The sequence below is a fragment of the Mirounga leonina genome, unplaced genomic scaffold (assembly GCF_011800145.1).
Source record: "Mirounga leonina isolate KUSES-001 unplaced genomic scaffold, KU_Mleo_1.0 Mir_91, whole genome shotgun sequence".
In the NCBI taxonomy this organism is placed as follows: Eukaryota; Metazoa; Chordata; class Mammalia; order Carnivora; family Phocidae; genus Mirounga; species Mirounga leonina.
The window spans coordinates 6,026,434-6,049,218 of NW_023270839.1; the positions used below are offsets into that span (position 1 = coordinate 6,026,434).

At 39.4% G+C, this 22,785-nt stretch overlaps 1 long non-coding RNA gene across 1 annotated transcript in view; it reads right to left on the minus strand.

The window, feature by feature from the left end:
- Positions 1-12,802: 12,802 nt before the first annotated feature.
- The window catches only part of LOC118003660, a 61,037-nt gene continuing 51,054 nt past the window's right edge, over positions 12,803-22,785 (minus strand). The window contains exons 4-5 of the long non-coding RNA XR_004677382.1: positions 14,639-14,752; positions 12,803-13,174 (exon numbers count right to left, since the gene is read on the minus strand). This is a non-coding gene — a long non-coding RNA (uncharacterized LOC118003660). The remainder of the gene's footprint in view (positions 13,175-14,638; positions 14,753-22,785) is intronic.

Here is a 22,785-nt window from a genome sequence, read left to right on the forward strand (position 1 = left end):
AAATCACCTACTTTCCTCCTAAGGGCCTGCCCAGTAGAATTCAGGACTCTCTCCAGAAATAGAAGATTAGTTGCCTACTCTTCTCCAATTGGCCTCTTTCTTTAATACCCAAGCAGCAAGCCTCTCCTTATCAATAGAAATCAGAAAGAGTTCCTTCTAAATTTCATACACACCTGGTCATCACATTAACTATCATTTTTCATCGTATTAAATTGTCATCTGATACTTGACAGAGACTATTTTACCACCTAAAAGCAGAGAGCAAGAATTAAGTACTAATTAGGCTCTGGGTTGTACAGAGACCCAGGATGGAAGGGAAGGGATAAAGAAGAAGATGATCAAGACAAAATCCAATGTCCTTGAATTCTACCTAAATTCATCATGCCAAACAAAATACATGGACTTTGGAATAAGGAGACCTGGGTTTGAATTCCAACTCCACCATCTAAGAGTCATGCAATATTTGACAAGTAATTACCTTCCCTGAGTATCAATTTTGCCCTGTCCTAAGTGGAAATAATTATATCTACCTCCCAATAATTTTTTGATCCCTCCAAATAGTAAGTGATCAATAAATATTACTTTCTCTCTTCTATATTCAACACTGTAATAGTGACTAGATCACATTGATTTTCTAATGCTCTTCCTCAATGGAAAAGCATTTAGGATCTGAGAGTCTTGGTTTCCACATCATAAAGGATATACATAAATTGAGTATCAAATGATACATTATCATCTAGCGTTGTGCCTGGTATTCAGAAAGTGCACTGAGATGGTAGTCATTGTTACTCCCCAGAAAGGTCTCATGATTCTTCATCATCCCAAAGAAGGCTCCTTGATCCATGGTATGTTCTGATTAAAAGGTTTCCAACATCTGTGTTTTCCTGCACCAAGTAGTTCACTTTTCTGGGTATCACTCCCCTAGAATGCCTGAGGGTTCCACTCACTCCCAGGGAGTCCCCTGGGCCCCAAGGAGAAGAAAGTCCAACATCTCCCAAATATATTCTGACTTTCCCCCATCCTGAAACTCCCCCGAATGAGAATTTTAAGTTTTAAACATCAAGGTTTATGTTCAGCATTGTACCTAGACCTTGGTGGACAGCTGAATAAATCCCTAACAATGCAGGGCAGGAACCTTATGTCCGGGGCTTTAGATGAGAGAATGGGGGGCCCTTAGACCTTCTATATCCTTGCTGACTTTGCAGAAAAGGATCTCTGAAATTTTGCCTACTTCTCTACTTGGGAATTTACTTTTTTCTATTTTGACTTTTGTAACATGAGAGATGGTATCTAACTATACTCTGCTCTGTATCTTTTTACAGCTTCTGACCCAGAGCAATCAAAGTCAGCCTCTCAAAGCCATTGTGTATGCTCTGCTGTCTGATCAAGTAGACTGGGAGCTTCATTTCTCCTCTAGATTTGTCCTCCTTCCACCCTCCACTGAAACAGAGCTGATATGGCAAAGACTCACAAATACAGGCAATCTTTTGTCCTAGAAAAAAATTCCATGATCAGTCCCATCTTTCTATTGCAGTGGATTATTGCTGCAATAGATAAGATGACATAATCTGTAAGGAAGTCTTCTTCCATGAACTAATTTCCAGATAATCCTTCAATGCTTCTGCCCTCAAGACACTAATAACATTTTATCCTTCTTTACCCTGTTCTTCTTTACATACAGCTTGATGAGCATTTTATCCTCTTACACCTGCTCACTTATCTTCTTCCCACACATACACCAAGCAGATGCTAAGTAGGGCTGACTCATTTGTTCCCATAAACTAATACAGCATAGAGCATGACCCATTAAAGGTAAGCAATAAATATTTGTTTAAATAATCACACCTAGGGGCACATGGGTGGCTCAGTTGTTTAGGCAACTGGCTCTTGATTTCAGCTCAGGTCATGATCTCAGGGTTGTGGATCAAGCCCTGTGTCCAGCTCCACACTCAGCATGGAGTCTGCTTGAGATTCTCTCCTTCTGCCCCTCCCCCAGCTCACACTCTAAATAAATAAATATTTTAGATAAATGAATAAATAATTGCACCTAAAATATCTATTTGCATACACAATATGACATAGAGAAACCTTGTATACAGAAAACATGAACAAAAATGCTTTATAAATTGATGTAATTGTACTACTCAGGCATCAAATGCATAGCCACCAGAACTGATGGCAGACTGAGCAAAGTCATCTTGGTCTTTGAGTAATGCAAGATGGTGATGCCAACTAGCAAACTCAGTTCACAATAAGGTCTCCTAATGCCTCTGAGGACTGGCATTGGAGTATCTCACTTCCTTTCAGGCAGACCAGTCCAAATTAACCCTAGGTCTCACCTGAGGGTACAATCCTCTGGCTTCACTCCCATGGAACCATGAATCCTGGATCATCCCTCAGAGGAAGAGTTTCTTCTTTGGAGCTTGGGCAGTGATATATTTGAGACCCATTTACCAATGAGTAGCTCTTACAATGAGTCCTGACCATGAGACACATGTGTAGTAATAAAGCAATAAGCAAGTATCTTTTGAAGTTGTTGCAAATGAGCTGGACTTCAGTAAGAGCAAGAAAAGAGGCAAGAGAAGTGCTTTTGCTTTTACTATAATACAATCCTATATACAGTATTGTAATGAAGAGTATATTTGACAATAGCCATCCATAGGTCATTCTCAGTAATAGGGATGTTCTAGATAATCAACAATACCATGAGCAAAGAGATGGTGGCTGATGGTTAGTCAGTTTTAGATACTTGATATGTTGTCTATGATGACTCAAACTTAAAAACATTTTTAATTTTCTTTAGAAAGAGGAACTGTGAGAGCTTTAGAAAAATCTTAAGAGCGTATCTTGTCAAACCTCTCATTTTACAGATGAAGTACCAAAGCCTAGTAGCTTCATCTGTCCAAAGACATAGTCTTAAACTTGTATTTATTTATTTACACTCCAACTTGTTTCAGAAAATACATAAGCTAACCAAGACTACATTCAGTTCAGCAAGAGGAAATAAGTAATTAAATAAGATTAAAGAGGGATGAGCAGGTGAGAGTGAGATTTGTACATCATAAAGCCTTAAATATTGGTTAGAAGTGGGCAATAAAACTGGTTCCAAGCTTTCTAACAGCCAATCATATAAAGAAAGAACCTCAATCTGTTTCATAGTTTGGAGTCTATACAATTAAGAACCAGTTGCTCAGAAAGTTGCCAATCCTGCACCAAGATCACAGAATCATTTCTCCCATACATTCTCATAGAGAAGGCCCAGTCTTCACAGAAAAGAATAAAATGATGGCATCACCTGAAGAGCAGTGACTCTTTGGAGGACTAAGATGTTTCAGGCACATGGCTCAATACTGAGATAGAATCTAGAGAATAGGGAGGACTAGATGGACTGCACACCTTGAGGCAAGACTCAATAAGCAGCATTTGCCTCAAACACAATTGTGACACATATTGAGGGGCAGTGACTTGTCAATACTTAACCTGCCCCATTTTCACTGTCTCCTCTCTCACCATGGGCCTTCCACTCATCCACTCAATGTTCCAGTGAGATCCAAGAACATTCCTCAACATCTCCCCGACCCATTCAGTCAGCAAGTTTTATTAATTTTGCCTCCTAAATATCTCACAATCAACCATTTCGTTTTATCCTGAATTTCTATACCACCCTGTCATCATTTCACCTACAACAATTCTCTGCATCTACTCTTGTGCCCCCGCCAATCACAAGCCCCACAGAGACTTTGTGACCTTTCCAAACACAACTCTGATGATACTGCTCCTCGGCTTAAAACCTTTCAGGATTTCTCTGGTGCCCTCGGAGTAAAATTCCAAGTCCTTAACACAGCAGAGCAGGTATTGCATTGTCTGGTCCCTAACTGTCTCCAGCCTTTTCCACAGCCACTCTTTCACTCTCCTCACTCCAGGCACACAAGTCTGTGGGCAGTTCCAGTAGGTGCTTTATACTTCATCAGAACCTTGAAGTCTCCCAAGTATTCACTTCTGTGGTGCCTTATTTGCATTTGTCACATTGTAACCAGTTGTTTACTGGATAGTCATGTTGTTAAAATCTCTCTACCCCATGCATGTAAACGTCACAAGGTAAGGAAATTCATCTTTCTAGCTCACTGTTGTATTCCTTATGTCACAGAGTACCAGGCACAGCACAGTGAAATACTTGAATGAATAATGGGATGATTAAATGGATAAAAAGTGAATATTAGAGTCTAGCCATCCTATTTTTCCAGATAGATAGACAATTTTATGTGATGTTTAGAGCCATGTGTTGGCAGACATCCTCCACAGGTCTCTTGGTTTCTGCTTGTCTTCCAAGAAAAAGGCATTGATGGCTTTGTTCTGGATTATCTTTGCAAGGATGTCTACACAACAAACAACCTTGGAAGACAGAGGTGGTATCTCTTTCCAAAGCAGAGGGCCTGTTTGTTTCCTGACCATAAACATAAGGTCTCCCTCTGGAGCAATGGTTTGAGAAGACTGCTAGCAGCCCTCTTACACAACTGAGGGTTTCTTAAATTCAGGGTTTCTATGACAAAACTACTGTGTGCACAGCATCCACTTGGGCTGTTATCCATTGCCTCTGTGGGTCTTAGCAAGCCAAGGAAACCAATATAAACATGAGGCTCGTGTTATTTTCTGTATAGTGAGTAAAAAAGTTCTCTCTCATCTAAGAGTCTCATGTCTTCTGCCAGCATCTATGAAACTATGGCAGGCTAATTTGATAGCTTGAAAATAGGATAAAATCTTAGACTCTTCACACTTCTCGACACCATGGGCTTTAACAATTGGCAGAGCTGGGAGGAGGGGGTAAAGGCTGAGATCCTCTTGTGAAAATTGGGAAATCTATGAAAGACAATATTTCAATTGGCTGTGAATTTGGAATCTTCTTCAAATGGTAATTTTGGGGTGACTCCAAAAATATGTTAACTCTTGGCCTCAGATTTCATAAATATTATAAATATATTATAATATGGTGTTAATAAAAGTGTGATTCTTGGAGCACTTGCAACAGAAATGTCTCAACTCCCGTACCCTATCCCAAGTCTATTAAATTGAAACTATACTCATAAAATTATTTTTATAGTTGAAAAATCAAGTTTGCACTAATCCATTGATATTTTTCCCCATACCTCCTAGAAACCAAGAGCATGCACCCTCCCTCAGACAAACACATATATATTGTTCAACACCAGGATCTTTAGAGTTATAGCTATGCCCACACTGTAATCTCATCCCATCATTTCTGTTTGTAAAAAAACTCAAGGACTGTATTTGTGACTAATTGTATAACAGGTTATTTTAGTTTCTGTTCTGTGGAAAGCGTAAAGCATTCCAACAAAGTGTTTTAATGTAGTTTTTTTTTTTTTTGCACTCATGCTGTTGATTGCTAAATGTAATAGTCTGATCATGATGCTGAATAAATGTGTCTTTTTTAAAAATAAATAAAATAAATCTATACATGTAAAATTAAATGACATTTCTAGCAAATAAAGAAGCTGAGTATTCAGTAGTCTTTATTGCTACAGTAAGGTCTGAATTTTCTGCTTCCCTTTATTTCACAAATAAGCTCCAAACCTTGCAGTGTCCTATATGAAAAGCACTGCTTGCTCAAATGCCAAGAATGAAAGATCTAATTACTGATGGAAACTCACCTATGAGCACAACCCAGCAAGAGCCGCTAGCGGGGCTCATTTAGAGTCTCTTAATGGTTTTGATTCAAAGAACTCCCTGAAGACTAAACTGATTACATCAGGATTTCTGGCTGCAATGGTCAAAGTAATATCCACAGGATATGACAGGAATTATGATGGATATCGAAAGCTCTGCAAATCGAAGAGTAAATCACTTTTCTACCTAAGAGTTCTGTTCCATATAAAACTTAGAATATATCAACAGTGAAAAGTTAATCTCTTCCCAGTGGAGGTAATGAAGATATACAACACACAACTCTGCCAGAGAAAAGGAAGTTTTCTGTGTGAAGATTTTCTCCTCACGTAACCTAATTGGAAATTGTTTATGATACTAAATAATCCCTTGGATTATTTTTTTTATTTAAATTCAGTTAGCCAACTTACAGTACATCATTAGTTTCAGATGTAGTGTTCAATAATTTACCAGTTGCATATAACACCCAGTGTTCATCACATCATGTGCCCTCCTTAATGTCCATCACCCAATTACCCCACCCCCCGACTCACCTCCCCTCCAGCAACTCTCAAGTTTGTTTCCTATAGTTAAAGAGTCTCTCATGGTTTTTCTCCCTTTCTGGTAACTTCCCATTCGGTTTTCCCTCCTTTCCCCAAAGGTTCTCTGCCCTGTTTTTTATATTCCACATCTGAGTGAACCCATATAATTGTCTTTCTCTGATTGACTTATTTCGTTCAGCATAATACCCTCCAGTCCCATCCACATTGACGTAAATGGTAAGATTTCATCCTTACCATTGGCTGAGTAATATTCCATTGTGTGTGTGTGTGTGTGTGTGTGTATACACATATACACCACATCTTTATCCATTCATCTGTCGATGGACATCTTGACTCTTTCCACAGTTTGGCCTATTGTGGACATTGCTGCCATGAACACTGGGGTGCAGATGCTCCTTCAGGTCACTGCATTTGTATCTTTGGGGTAAATCCCTAGTAGTGCAATTGCGGGGTCATAGGGTAGCTCTATTTTTAACTTCTTGAGGAACCTCCATACTGTTTTCCAGAGTGGCTGTACCAGCTTGGATTATTGAATATCCACCAGATTAACATAGAAAAAATTGATCGGCCTTCACAGTATATATAAATTTACTGTGGACAACTTTCTCTTTTCAAATCAATGTCTTTCAGATATTAAGATGTGTCTTTCTTTTTTGTTAAGATTTTTACTTATTTATTTAAGAGAGAAAATGAGAGAGAGAGAGAGAGCATGAGAGGGGGGGAAGGTCAGAGGGAGAAGCAGACTCCCTGCTGAGCAGGGAGCCCGATATGGGACTCGATCCCAGGATCCTGGGATCATGACCTGAGCCGAAGGCAGTCGCTTAACCAACTGAGCCACCCAGGCGTCCAAGATGTGTCTTTCAATGTGACCTAAGGTTTGGTGCTATGACAAAAAGTTTCAATTTAACTTTTAAAAAATGGTTGTAGGGAATTATTCTTTTCTTCATTTTTGAACTTATATTTAAAGAGCCAAACATATAATTTTTAAATACACACACGCACACATACATACACACATTTAAAATGAAAACCAGTTAAAGCCCAAATGATTTATGTAGATACTCTGCCCTCTAGAGAGTAGGGCATAACTTCCCACTTCTAACGTGTGGGCCTAGTGACTTCCTTCCAAAAAGCAGAAGATGGAGGGGACAAGGGACAGATTAGAATGGAAAAATCTGACAAACATGACCTCAGTGAAGAGTTCAAGGTTTACATCACCAGTAACAACTCATGCTCTCTTGATACAATATGATGAGAATAGCACATTTACCTCTGTGGTTCTCCTCCCCAAAACTCCCAACCCCAGTCTAATCATAAAGAAAACATCAGACAAATCCCAGTTGAGGGACATCTACAAAATACCTGACCAGAACTCCTCAGAACTATCCAAGTCATCAAAAACAAGGAAAATCTAGAGGCTGGTAAAAGGATATAAACTTTGAGTTATAAGATAAATAAGGTCTGAGGTCTAATGTATAACCTGGTGACATAGTTGGAAATACTATATTATATATTTGAAATTTGCTAAGAAAGTGGAATTTCAGTGTTCTCAACAAAAGAAGAAAGAAAAGAGATAAATTTTTTTTAAAAAAAGAAGTTTCCCATTTTTCTTACCCTATTTATTAAAAATGAAAGCAAAATGAGTTATATTGTCTAGAGGATAGCAATTCTTATACAGTGTTCACAGAATGATCATTAGAGGTGCTCTGATTTGCATGTGAATGGGGAAATTAAACTATAATCTTGAAAGACCAAAAAAGAAAAAAAATAAAACAAAGGAGAGTCTCAGAAACTGTCACAGCCCCAAGGAGTCTTGAGACATGATGAGTAAATATAATGTGATATCCTGGATGGGATCCTGGATGAGATCCCAGGTGGATACCAAGGGAACCTGAATAAAATATGGCCTTTAGTTGATAATAATGTATCAATATTAATTCATGTGTTATGACAAATGTACCATACTATAAGATGTCAATAACAGGCAAAAACTAAGAGTAGGGTACATAGGGACTCTATACTATCTTTACAATTTTCCTGTAAATCTCAATCTATTCTAAAATACAAAATTTAGGGGCACCTGGGTGGCTCAGCAGTTAAGCGTCTGCCTTCAGCCTAGGTCATGATCCCAGAGTCCTGGGATCGAGCCCCGCATCAGGCTCCCCGCTCCATGGGGAATCTGCTTCTCCCTCTGCTCCTGGCCCTGCTTGTGCTCTCTCACTCTTGCTCTGCGCTCTCTTGCTCTCTCTCTCTCTCTCAAATAAATAAATACATAAAATCTTAAAAAATAAAATAAAATAAATTTACTTTTAAAGTTTTTTAATGAGTCAATACATTATTTTCTGAAAACAAATTAAAGCTACAAATTCTAAAGCCAGGTTTGATGCTAAGCCAGTAGTGATTATCTAATTATATCCATGTAGGCTAATTATAACATAGTTATATTTTTTGAGGTGTTTTTTTTTTAAGATTTACTTATTTATTTATTTGACAGAGAGAGAGAGAGCACAAGCAGGGTGGAGGGGCAGAGGGAGAGGGAGAAGCAGACTCCCGGCTGAGCAGAGAGCCTTATGTGGGACTCGATCCCAGGACCCTGGGATCATGACCTGACCGAAGGCAGACGCTAAACGCCTGAGCCACCCAGGCGCCCCATAACATAGTTATATTTTAACAGAACTAGATAGCATCTAAAAGCAAGATGAGGAATTACATATTAACAAACCAAAGAAGAAAAATGCACTTATGCTTACAAAATCTTCCATGTCACTTCTGAATCACATCTTCTAAATGTCAATTTCTCTAGCAAATGCTTTCAGAACAGAAGCCACCGTTTTACTGTTCCTGGTAATACAAAGCACTGACCTCAGCTGATGGCAAAAATAAAGTATGCAAGGCTAATAAGGCACAAATTCAGGATAAAAAGTTACATTCTCAAAAAAAAAAAATCCTCCTGTACATGATGCCTGAAAATCCTTTTCTTGGGTATAAAGTATCTCCCATCACAAAGACTTAATTACAAATTCTTTCTGCTTCATAATGAACCAAAATTTCTACTCAGGTCTAAAGGACTGGCAAGGGCTGTTTTGGCTGCATGGCTTGGCAATGGCCTTTCACAAAGACATGGATTAAGATGAGAAAGAGAGAGAAGGGGAGAGAAGTGTACTATTCACACTATAACTCAGATGTTCAGCTCTATTTGTATTTATATAGATTTCATATATACTGAAGTGATGTTCTAATTGGTATTTAGGGTCCCAATATATCTCATGAGACTTCATTTAGCTCATGAGATATATTGGGACCCTAAATACCAATTAGGACATCACTTCAGTACAGAAATATATACTGATTTCCAAACACTGAATTATAAACAACTGACTATGGAAACCAGACCATGTGTAAAACGTTGCCGACTCACATACATTCGTATCAGGAGTTTCACGTGTTGTGTTCACTTACTTAGAGTATTTGAGTAATGCTACACCTCTCTTCCTCTTCATCCAATTAAAATACCAACACTGTCTGTCCTAGGGGAAAAATCAAGGACATAAACTAAACCCTAGTTGCAGAGTTGTTCCACAATAATATTTATAATAGGGGAAAGAGCTCATTTCTAACAAAAAGGAGACTGCTTAAATGAACATGCACGTCTATATAGTGGTATATTATGCAATCATTAAAACGGCTATAGAAAAACATTTAATGTCAGGAAAGATTTTTTATGATATACTGGGGTGGGGTCAATTAACCTGTTCATTCTCAGATCAACCTCCATCATTCTCTACCGTGTCCCATCTCTCGGGGAACTATATTTTCTTACCCTGTGGCATCCGGTGGTTTCAGACAATGAAAGGCCCCAGCAGAACACTAAAGTGTGGGTGTAGCCAACAATGTCACAACGCACGCAGATCACCTGGAACCCATGTCTTTATGGTTTCTGTGTGTACCTCACCCACCTCCCACAAGCTTCCATGTGGTTTCATTTCAAGGGAGCCCCTGCAGTTATTTTTTGGAGAACTGTTTTCAGGCTACTAGAGCTCACTTTGCTTAGCAAAGACCTGGAAATGTCTGGGCACTTCGGAGGAGGAGGTTACTCATCACCACTGCCGGAGATGGGTGGGAGTTAAAAAAAAAAAAAAAAAAAAAACAGCTCCCTTGCTTCAGGATCAGAGAACAGAGGCACAGCTTACACTGTAGGATCCAGCTACAGCCACCCTCTGAGGAGCTCTGCCTGGCTTTCACTCCTCTCTGACCCTGCCTCTCCACTCCTCCATGTGTCTCCCCCAGGAGCACTTCCACAGTAACTCCTTATGCACAAATCCTTTCCCCAGGAGAACTCCCTCTCCCTCTGCCCCTGTGCTGCCCCCAGCAGGGGCTGCATCTCCTCCATGGCTCCAGCTCCTGTCAGCTAACATCGACCTGCTTGACCAGTACAAGCACACTCAAGTCTCTTATGTAAAGGTTATGACATTATTCAGAAGAGTGGGACTGTGAGATTTGTTATGGGGGGTATTTGCGTGTCTCAGATAAAACTGAACAATCTTGAACCACCCAAACATCTTGGGCCTCCATTGCCTCCCACTCCCTCATCTCATGCAGCCCAACACCAAGAAGCAGCTAGCCCAACAGAAAGAATGGTTTGCTGAAGACTCACTGAGGCTGATGTGCTGTTCTCCAAGATGCGGTACATGTTTGAGCTAGAGACCAATATAAGGTGCTGTTTCCCCAAATTGTCAGGATACACAGGCTGGAAATTAAGAGATGGAGGTAGAAGAATCGCTTTTTAGACATAATATTCCATCATTGCAACCTTGCAGCCCTGAGTTCCAATGGCTTATGGATCTTAGTTCCCAAGGGAGGAAGGTTCCATAATCATCCCATTAAGCTATAAGTTACAACTGTCATCTGGTCACTTTAGGCTTCTCATGCCATTGATTCAACAGGCAGAGGAGTTACTGTACTAGCTGTGATGATATATCCAGTCTATCAAAGGGAACTGCATCAAGGATACACGACAGGGGCCGAAGACTACGTCAGAACCCAGAAGATGCCCCAGGGCACCTCGTGGGACTTCCATGTCCCAGTAAAAGTCAATGGAAGATTAAAACAACCCAATCAAGGCAGGACCCCTAATGACGCATGTGCTTCAGGAAGAAAGATTAGGATCACTCCACCAAGAATAGAACCCAGGTAAGGTGCCTCAGTGTAAGAGAACATGGAGTGGCCAGTAAAAGAAAAAAATGATGTGTCCATGATATGACCTCATGACCATCCAGAGAAAGGAGGGTTGTAGCAGATCTGCACATTTTCCTGACACACATGCCTGTATGTTAACAAAATGCCTAGTTTTACCTTTCCCCTTCATGTACTTTTTCGTTTGGGGGTTATGGGTGAGTTCCAACTTTGTCATTTAGTCCTCAGAAACCCTAACCACAACCAGGAGAACCCAGAACCAACGGAGGTGCGGCATATCACCTGGAGAACCTAGCTTGGCTAACACAGTTACTTCATGCCTCCATTTGGGGGGAAAGGAGGAAAATGTTTCTCTGTCTAAATGACAACTGCCTCCTACTAGGCGGAAATGTGAAGTGTTGCATGGACATTAAACACAGGGAGCAGAGCGAAAGGGACACTGAGTAACAAAAAGGAGACACAGTCACAGCCACCCTCCTGTTGGCTCTCAGATCCATTTGCTGCCCTTCTTCTCCCTGTTGCATTGCGCAGGCAACTACATTTCCCCAGCCTCGAGTATTTAACCAGAAGACCGAAGGAATCATCAGCAAACAGAAACCACCATATACGTTTCAAACAAGGGTAAAATAAAGGGGATTTATTACACAGCTGATGCAAGAATTTAGAAGCCAAGCAGGATGGCGAGGCAGCCCAGAAATTACCAACAGTAGGAAAATGCTTCACTCCCAGACATGAGGGATGAAGGGAAGAAGCAGTGCTAAGAGAACGCAGACCCCAGGACCATCTAGCTGGAGGGAGGTCCGTGGAGAGAGCTGTAAAGCTAGCGCTGAGGAGTCCTGACTGATACCATTCTGAAGTATAAATATAGAATACCACCAAGTCTGTGCAATATGTTCTCAATTAAAGAAAACATGCATACATATTCATAAAAATGTTCTGGAAAGATAGACTTTCAATTTGTTAACAGTGGCCAAAAACTCCAGTATAATTACCTCTTATCTTAGGGGGATACATTCCAAGGGCCAAAAACTCTGGTATATAGTAATCTCCCTCTTATCTGTGGGGGATACAATCCAAGACCCCTAGTGGGTGTCTGAAACCATGGATAGTACCGAACCCTATATTATATATCCTATGTTTTTCCTATAAAGACATACCTATGACAAAGTTCAATTTACAAATTAGGCACAGTCAGAGATAATAACGAGTAATGAAATAGAACAAGTCAAACAATGTATGTTTAAAATAGTTATGTGAATGTGGTCTCTTTCTCAAAATATCTTCTTGTACTGCACTCACCCTTCATCTTGTGATAAGGTGAGATGACAAAATGCCTTCAGGGTGACATGAAATGAGGTGGATGACGTGGGCATTGTGACCTAGCACTAGGCCACTATTGACCTTCAGTGGTATGTCAGAAAGAGGACCATCCACTTCCAGATGGTGCTTGACTGCAGATACCTGAAACCATGGAAAAAGTGAAAACACCAGTAAGGTAGGACTGCTTTACCAAAATTCTGCTCTTCGATCCACATAATTCCTTTTGGAGGTCCCGAAGGGAAATATATTCGTAGACCCATAATGTCCAGCAAACAAATACTCTTTTTTATATTAAATGTGGCCCCAAATCCTAATGTGTAACTCTAGTGAGCAAGATTAGACTACGATTTCTTCCTACCTCTATCTATGGCGTCTTGCTCCTCCTCTCCCTTGCTTGCCATTGAACGTACTCTGATTGTAGGTTCCAGGCTGCCTCCATGCTAGGGGGAAACGGGAAGTGCTGAAGAGCTGAGGGAAACTTCTCCAAGGCACATAGAGGAAGTATGTAGCAGCAGTGTCTACAGCTGAGGGAGGGAGAGAGCCCAATGGAGGCACGGGTGCTTGGGGCCACGGGAAGTCTGGGGGCAGAGCAGGAGCACTGAGAAAACAGCTCCAAGGAACACCAGCAGCAGGAAGCCTCAACCGTCAGTGCCTGGGGAGGAGAAAAGCAGCTGAGAGAGATCTTCAGTGAGACACATACAGGTGAAAGCTGCTGAGGGAAAAAGGCAGGGTGGGACTCAGTGCTCACTTTTTACGTAAAGTTCTCACACTCTCTTTGAGAAGCAAATAATCATCCAGGAGAGGGGCCAAGAACATAGTCCTTTATCCATCACTGTGTTATACTTGGGATCTTGAATCTCTCCCAATGACCAGATCTTTGTCACTGGCTTAATCTCACTGTGCCCAGGTCCCTCTTTTCAAGAAGAGCTCTCTCATGAGAAATACAGCAGACACTACTGGGTGCCTACTCCCATCCCCTTTTACATAATAGGACTCTCGCACTTTGTGCAAGGATCCACCCTTCTCTGGGCCTCTGTGTGCTTTAGGGAAGGCTAATACCATGTGGAGTCTCAGGGGGCAAATGCTGATTGATGTAAGCCCATCACCGAGGTCCCATTCTCCTTGCAGATGAGCTTTAGGCACGAGTATATGAGGCACTTTTGTTTGATGAAACATGAGAAGGTATCTGCTATCAGGCTTCTGGGAAAGACTTCTTCACTCTAAAGAAGACACACATGAAGGCACCTGGGTGGCTCAGTCAGTTGAGCCACTAACTCTTGGTTTCGGCTCAGGTCATGATCTCATGGGTTGTGGGATGGAACCCCTTCAGGCTCTGTGCTCAGCAGGGAGTCTGCTTCTCCCTCTCCCTCTGCCCCTCCCCCAACTTGCAAGCACACACACACTCTCGCGGGCGCGCTCTCTCTCAATTAAATTAATAAATAAATCTAAAAAGAAGAAGAAGACACACATGAGAAAAGGAGTTCTTCTAGATGGCCATATCTGGTTAGGACCCCTGAAAGTGTTGCAGCCTTCTCACATTAGGAGGGCAACACGCCTAAGGGCAAATCCAAAATGCTGGCGATGGCAGAGCAGAAAGACACAACATGGAGTCTAATGATGTAATTTATCCATTAAATTAGCCGATGCTGGCACTGCCCTAGCCTTGGTTTGTGAGATACCTAATATCCTGGATTAAAGGTATTGGGTTTGGAATTTTCTGTTGCATGTAGTCTAAAACATTCTAAATGATATAGGCAGTATCTCAGACCTTCTCCTGACGAGTTGTGTTTTGGTTGGTGTTATTAATAATGCTAGTTATCCTAACGAACAACCCCCAAATCTCAGTGGTTGAACACAATAGAAGTCCATGGCTGGCTCATGATCAGATATGTTTGGCAGCTGACCTTTTCTGTGTGGTTCAGAGATTCTTTCTCCTTCTGTCTTATGTTTCCAGTATTCTTTGGTGTTTCCTTGACGTCATCTTTGGATCCTCTGCATTCAATTCACTGACAAGTGAACTGGCGGAATATAAAAGATGGCAGAAGACATTGAAGGGCCAGATCTGCCCAGAGAGTTGATTCATTCACATGTTTTCTAGGCATGTCCAGTGGATTTGTCAAGTTTATATTTGTCTACACATTACAGAAACCCAACTGCACCAGCACTAACAAATTGAGTTCATTTTTTACACACACAAATATAAAATCCAAACAAGACAGCTTAGCATTAATACAGCTATACCAAGATGCCACCTAGGACCTAGGATCCTTTTGTCTTTCCCCTCTACCACTCTTAGTATGAATCTTTCTTCCTTATGCTTCTAAATGGTGCTACACTTCTAGGGATTAGAGTATTATACTAAATTCCAGATAGGAAGGAGGAGAAAGGGCTAAAAGCATGTTTCAACTGTCTTTCTCTTTTTGGTCTAGGGAAAAAAAAAAAACTTTCCTGGAAAGCTTACCCAAAAGACTCCTGCTTATTTTTCATTGGCCAGAACTATATTTTCCAGCAAGGGAGATTGGTTTAATGAGCGCTCAGCTAGCTACATTGCCATACTGAACAAGTGGGCTTCTGTAACTAAGGGGGAAGGGAGGATGGATACCAGGTAGGCAACTATGAGAGTGTGCTCACCTAGATGTGCCAGTCATCCAGAGCTTCAGGTGAGACCTCTAGTACACTGGTTCTTTTCTCTGCCTCCTTTGAGGCCTTTAAATCAGGAGTCCAACCAATGAAAAGAAATACCCTCACTTTCTTTAATATCCATGTATTGAAGGAGTTGAAGATTTCAGATTTGCTACCTCTATGGTACACACTGGATAGCTAGTTTGTGCAAGCACATGTTAAATGCCCTTGTTAAACACTACCTTGAAAATGGAGAGATCCTGCCCTCCCTCTATATTCGCATCAAGCAGAACGTGCAGCAGAATGTGTTGTTCTGTGTTCAAGGTCAGAGGCTCTGGGAGTGGCCAACCCAGAGCGTCTCCATTGTAAGGAAGGGTGTCCAGGTGGCAAGCCTTGGTCTCCTTGGAAACACTGGCTATGCAAGGAGGGGAAGGGCCAGACAGTTGCTTGATAGAAAACTTGCTGCACGTGGATCCCAGCAGTGGCTACTCTGTGCAGTCAGCCGCTCCTGGACTCCCTGTACATAGGTTCCCCCAATAAACCTATGTCTTGATTGCTGACTTTGGGTCTTTTCTTTGGCCTTACCAGACCACCACCCACCCTAGGCTTAGAGCCTGGTGGGTGTGGCTACACACTACCTCACACAAGTTTATAACACTAGTTCCTTGTTTGAGTCAGACAAAAGTTTGACTTCAGATAGAATAATAGAGGGTGGGGTCCCAGTGTCATTTATTTTCAACCAAGACACTTTCTGCTGTGTGCTAGCTTTAGCCATGTTTTCCTGAACTAGGAATGTGATTCGATTTATTGTCTATAACTCTGGTTAGCAAGAATGAGAATCAGGTGTTCAATCTCCCTGAGAACTCACACATAAAAATTGAAGAGAGGCCTCTGGGGCATGAATTTAAGGCACCGTCTATGATGCACCTTTGCCTGGGATGGGGAGGAGCCAAGTGCACCACTGTGCATTCACTGAAGTGTTTTTAGTTCACTTACCTAACACATATTTTTAAAAATATTTTCTATTATGTGTAAAAATCAAATACATAGTGGGCACAAACTCACCTTCAAGGATTTTATAAGTTAATAGAGAGTCTATGACATGTACCAGAATAACCACAATACAAATTAGATTTTAATAAGCACAATGTGTGTACTAAAAAACACAAGGGACAGAAAATCACTTTCCATGTGGGTGTTTAGAAAGGTGGTTATGGCATGCATCTGGGTCCTGAGCATGGGTAGAATTCTGATAGACTCGGATATAGGGAAGAAGGAGTTCAAATGGAGGGAAAACATAAGTATGTAAGCTTAGCAAAAAAAAAAGTGGAGAACTCTGTTTAGAAAATCTAGAAGATACTTAAAAATAAAATTGCCAACATGGGTTGAGACCAAGTTAGGAGACCATGGAAGCCTATATCTTAGCTGATTTGAATATATCCACTTTTCTGGGTTGTAAAACTGGCAAGAAGTCTTTTTTTTAAGGGGCAGAGGAAGAATTTACAATGACAAGTTTTCCAAAGTGAATGTTCTAAGAAAAGGGAGGTCTGGAGTCAGGAAGAAGTCTGTCTAAAGTTTCATCAAGCTGAGGGGAATGGTAAGGCTCTCTTGGTCACTGCTGAAAGTCATTAGTTACAGCATATCTGAAAAACGAAAGTGGGGTCCATGGGCCATATTTGTTTCAGGGAATATGGAATGAACCATAATGCTGAGCTAAAACATAGTTACTGAGTTGTTTCATTTTAATAATCATATTTAGGGAATTGAACATTTTTAATTAAATATATAACAGTTTTTACTAACAAAGGATTTATTTTTAAAATTGAAAAGCATCATGGGGTGCCTGGGTGGCTCAGTCGGTTAAGCATCTGCCTTAGGCTTAGGTCATGATCTCAGGGTCCTGGGATTGAGTCCCATGTCCAGCTCCCTACTCAGCGGGGAGTGTGCTTCTCCTTCTCCCTCTGCCTGCCGCTCTGCCTACTTGTGCTCTCCCATCTCTCTGTCAAGTAAATAAATAAAAAATCTTCAAAAGAATAAAATTGAAAAGCATCTCTGTTCTCAAAATTTATTAAATCAATGCACATCCCTAATTGCGTGCCAACCAGCCTGCAGTGCTGGTAGTACAAAGACAGAACCAAAAGCAGAATCTTGCTTCATTCTACCTGTTCCTAAACCAAGAATTGTGTGTTTACTTGGCATTGATGCCACTATGGCTGTGTCTTGCTGTCATTCATCAATAAGAAATTCATGGCATTAGTATATAACACGTGCTGCCCTCCTACCGTGTATTCCTGAGTTACTGGGGTCACTGATGTGAAAGTGGGAAGTTGAAGATTATTTTCATAATTGCCACCTACTCTGATGGAAACATACAGTGAACTACTTTCTTCAAGTGTCAATGAAAGTATCGTCTCAAACATATAATTTGAATGATTCCTAAAACACAGTGAAAGTTTGCCCTTGCTCAAAGGCAAAGAAAAATATTTTAAGGAGTAGTTAATAGGTAGAAGTAGGGAATAGAAATTGGTTCTCAAACAAAATACTGGGTGGCAATAGGTGATGGTAAGAGACACTTCCTCTTAAATCAGCTTTTCTTCAGGGTCACTCGATTTATCTGAAATTTTTCATTTACTTTCTGCTTCTTCCAACTGTATGGATGGAAGGCACAGTAAGATTTAGAGTAGATGGTATTTCCAAGATATATTTATATAAATGTCACTTGGAGAAAAATCCTGTATTCCCAGTGCCAGGAAACCAACCCCCAACCTTACTGAATGCTTGTTCTATAATTACCCTTCAAATTAGGTATTAGAAGAACAGATTGGATTTAATTCCACAGAAGTATTTTTAATAGCATATTTAAATCATCTCTTATTCCTCCTATATGTATTAAGAATTTTCTCAGTTAATTTTATGAATGAATATGACAAACCTCAGGGATTATTTATAAGGAATTTTCAAAGCCAAGGGTCAAGAAGACAGAAGAAATATCACATTGTTTTTTGGAGTGATTTTCTCTCTAAGAGGATGGGGAGGAAGAATCAAACGTTTGAATTTCACTGTTTTATGTATAGGAAATGTCCCATTAAGCCAAATTATTTAGGAATTCAAAATTAAGTCCCAAATAACTCCAGCTTTGGGTTTGATTTAGTGTCATCTGAAAGACAGATGGGGCCAGTTTTCAGATGGAAGCCATATGCTACTTTGCTTTGTTTTGTTTTGTTTCCAAAAATAAATTAACGATAGCAACAAAAAAAAAGGGAATACGCAGAAGACTAAAATAAAGTGAAAGCAGAAAGGTAAGGGAATGTTTAAGCTGGCTTTGCAAGAGAATTTCTGCTGAACTCTGAACCCTGTGTTCTCCTCCTTTGCAGTCTGCATAAGTTTCAGGAGATAAAGGCAAAGCCTAGAGCAAGTGCAAGGTAAGGAATCTTATAAGAGATCCTCCTTCATAAAACAAAGTCCATTGAGTTTTATCGCAAGTGTAAAGATGCAAAAGAAATAACCCAGGCATAAAAGTACAATGACACTGGAAAACAGGGGAGGGAAGTTCCCCTGAGAACTTGTAAACAATCCCGACTTTATACAAGTTTGCAAGTCCAAACCATGCACCCTGTGTGATCTATAAAACCCTAATTGATAATTCAAACTGCTTCTGCATCAGTAGTTACCTAAGGGAACTGGCAGAAGCAAACACAATTCTCTGGAGACTTCAAAAATATTCCTACAGATAAAATTCAAAGGAATATTAGCAGATTAAGTCAAAAGTCACAAAACATACAAGGAAACAACACTATAGGCGAAAACAGAAAATAACAAATGTTAGGAGCAGATTTTGAAATTATCACAATACTAATAGTCTGCACAGAATATTAAGTAACTATCACAATACACATACAGAAATAAAAGGGAAAGCTGAGCCAGGAAGTTATAAGGAATGGCAAAATATTTATGAAAATAACAATAGAATTCCTAGAAATTAAAATAATTACAACTAAAAACCCAATGGATAGATTAAACAGCACACAAGGTACAACTAGAGAGAGAAATAATGAACTGAAGAATGAATCCAAACAAATTATTCAGAACATGGCATGAAAGACAAAGAAATGAACATTCACTGAATCATTATGTTCTACACTCAAAACTAAGACACTATGTCAATTATATCTCAATTAAAAAAGAAAAAAAACTATAAACTTCTGTATATTAAATCACAAGTTATATTTATTTATGTTTTAACACAAGTTAAAAGATGAACTGAAGACATATACAAAATATATGTGAAAAGTGTTAAAATTCCTAATGTATATAGAACTCTTGCAATTTATTTAGAAAAAGATAAACACCCACATAAAGAGATGGGCAAAGGGCACACAAAGGTCACTCAACAAAGGAAAAATACAAAGAGCCAAAACATATAAGAAAAGGTATCTCATCCTCACCCAAAATATTTGAAATCAAATAAAACAGCCATACAGTGTCATTCTTTACCCATCAACCAGCAAAAATGAAAATAAGATCTCAAGGAGGGTATAAATAAAGGGAGACTCAGGTGCCTTTTGGGGGAGAATGGAATTTGTACTGTCCTTCAGGGGTTAATTTGGGAGTATGTATCAACATTCTAACTGTGCACACAGCAACACCACACTGAGGGATTTACCACCCTAAGGGAAATCACTGAACAGCTATACATACCAAAAAAAAAAAAAAAAAGTTGCTGTGGCTCATAAAACAAGAAATTAGAAATTGCCAGTACTTTATTTCTTTTTTTTTTTTTTTAAGATTTTATTTATTTGCGAGAGAGACAATGAGAGACAGCATGAGAGGGAGGAGGGTCAGAGGGAGAAGCAGACTCCCTGCTGAGCAGGGAGCCCGATGTGGGACTCGATCCCGGGACTCCAGGATCATGACCTGAGCCGAAGGCAGTCGCTTAACCAACTGAGCCACCCAGGCGCCCTGCCAGTACTTTATTTCTTAAATATATTACAATACATCCATATGTGATAATACCATACTACCTTTAACAGGGTGGGTGAAAAAAAGAAATGAACATTCTTCTAAAAAAGAAATTAAGGAAACAGAGGAAAGATTTAAAAAATCTAAAATGCACCTACTGGAATTTCCAGAAAAATAAAATAAAAGGGAGAATTTAGAATATTGAAGCAGATAATGGATGAGAATTTTCTAGAATTTTTGAAAGTCTCCCAACACCAGATCTAAGAAGTCCAACAAGTAGCAAGTATGATAAAGAAAATGAACATATATTGCTATAAATATATATATAAATCTCCACAATTAGAAATATCATTTTACCAGATACCAATAATTAAGAGATCTTAAAATCAGTCAAGGAGATGAGATAGATCACTGACTTTTTCACAACAACAACAGAAGCTAGAAACCAAATATGTTCAACATGCTAGAAAACAAAACAAGCAAAAGACCAGCAATCTAGACTTCCATAAGCAGTGATGAAACCCTTCAATATTGAAGGCAAAATAAGTACATTTCAAGATGCATAAAAACTGAGTTTGCTTCTGCAGACCTTTACTGAAGAAAATTTTAAAGGATATATACTTCAAACAGACAGAAAATATCTCATATAAAAGGTACAAGATGCAAGAAGTAATGAAGAGCAAAGGCAGTGTTGAATATGAAGGCAAATCTAGATGAACATTGTATGAAGCACTAATGACAAAGCATTCCAGGAGCCTTTTAATATAGAATTTAAATATATCATAAAATAGTATACAATTGAGAGGGGAATAAATTGGTTTACAGTATTTTATGGACCTTGTATTGTCCTGGAGGAGGGTGAAGGTTTTGATTAACAATAGAATTTTATTAATTAGGGATTAATGTTGTAATTTGTACAGAAATCAGTAAAATAAATAAATAGATTGCATAAATTCTAAACTAGTGGGGAAGGACAGTAAGCTGGTAGAAAACATAATCAACCCCCCCAAAAGAAGAAAAAAAAAAAAACACATAGCCCAGAAAATATATTTAGAGGGAAAATATATAAATAAATAAATACATATGTAAGTTAAATATATACACTCTATTAAATATAGGAACATTTAAAAACCTAGGACAAGATGGACAATAAATAGTACAAAATAAGATGATAGATTTAATCCAAATATACCAATTATTACATTAAATGTCAATAGACCAAATTCTACAGTTAAAAGACAAAAATTATTTTTAAAATGGGCATTAAAATTATACATTTATATATGTACATGTATATTGTAATCTAAAATATAAGCATACAGAAAAATTCTGTATGTTAAAAGGTAGAAAAGAGGAATACCAAGAAAAAAAACAGCTAGTGGCAATATCAGGCAAAATAAAGAAGAAAATTTTATATTACTAGAGATATAGTGACGAAAGTTTTAAATCACCAGGATTTACAACAATCTTATATTTGTATGCATCTAATAAAATGACCTCAAATTTTATAAGGCAAAACTTGACAACACAAGGAGAAATAGAAAATTAGACCATCATAAGGGGATATTTTAATACATCTTTCTTGCTGATTGGAAGAGAAACAAGAACAGCCCCTAAACAAAAGATTCTCAAGCTTTTGGGAGAAATACCAGGTAAAGTAACATAGCAAGATATAATTTCACCCCCACCAGTATAGCAGAGATCAAAACGCTGGGCAACAGGACACAGAGCAACAGGCACGCTCGTCCACTGACAACAGCTTGCAAAAAAAATATGGCAGGGCACTGGGCTGGCTCAGTTGGAGGAGCCTGCGACTCTTGAACTCAGAGTCATGAGTTTGAGCCCCAAGTTGGGTGTAGAGATTACTTAAAAATAAAATCTTTAAAAAAAATGGCATATGCTTCCCACAACTACACTCCTGAAAATAGACCTTAAAGCACCTCTTAACACATGTGTCAGAGGACTCATTCATAAATGTGAATTTCAGCATTTTTCAAAGTCCTAAGTAGAAGTAGTAGAAAGGATAAACTGCGGTACAAAGGAAAATTATAAAGCAGTGAAAAGGAACACAGCAACAACCACACAATGAAGGAACCTCAAAAATATAACATTTGAGTGAAAGATGCAGATCTCAGAAGAGTACATGGATTATGATTCCAACGAAAGCTTAAAGCAGGCAAAACTAAAGAACATGGGAAATGTGTATGTGGTGTATGTGTGTATGTGTATGTGTGCATGTATGTGTGTGTATGCATATATGTGTACGTGTGTGTGTGCAGGTGTGTAAGTATGTGTCTGTGTGTGTGTGTGCGTGCACGTGCTGCAGTCCAGTACAGGCCTTGCACTGGGTCAACTAATCAAATCCACTAACATAACCCAGGAAAACTTGGACATCTGAAAATGGTAGTCCAGACCTCAGACAAGGGCTGACAGACCCAATCTCCAGGAAATTTTTCAGTCCTTTACAATT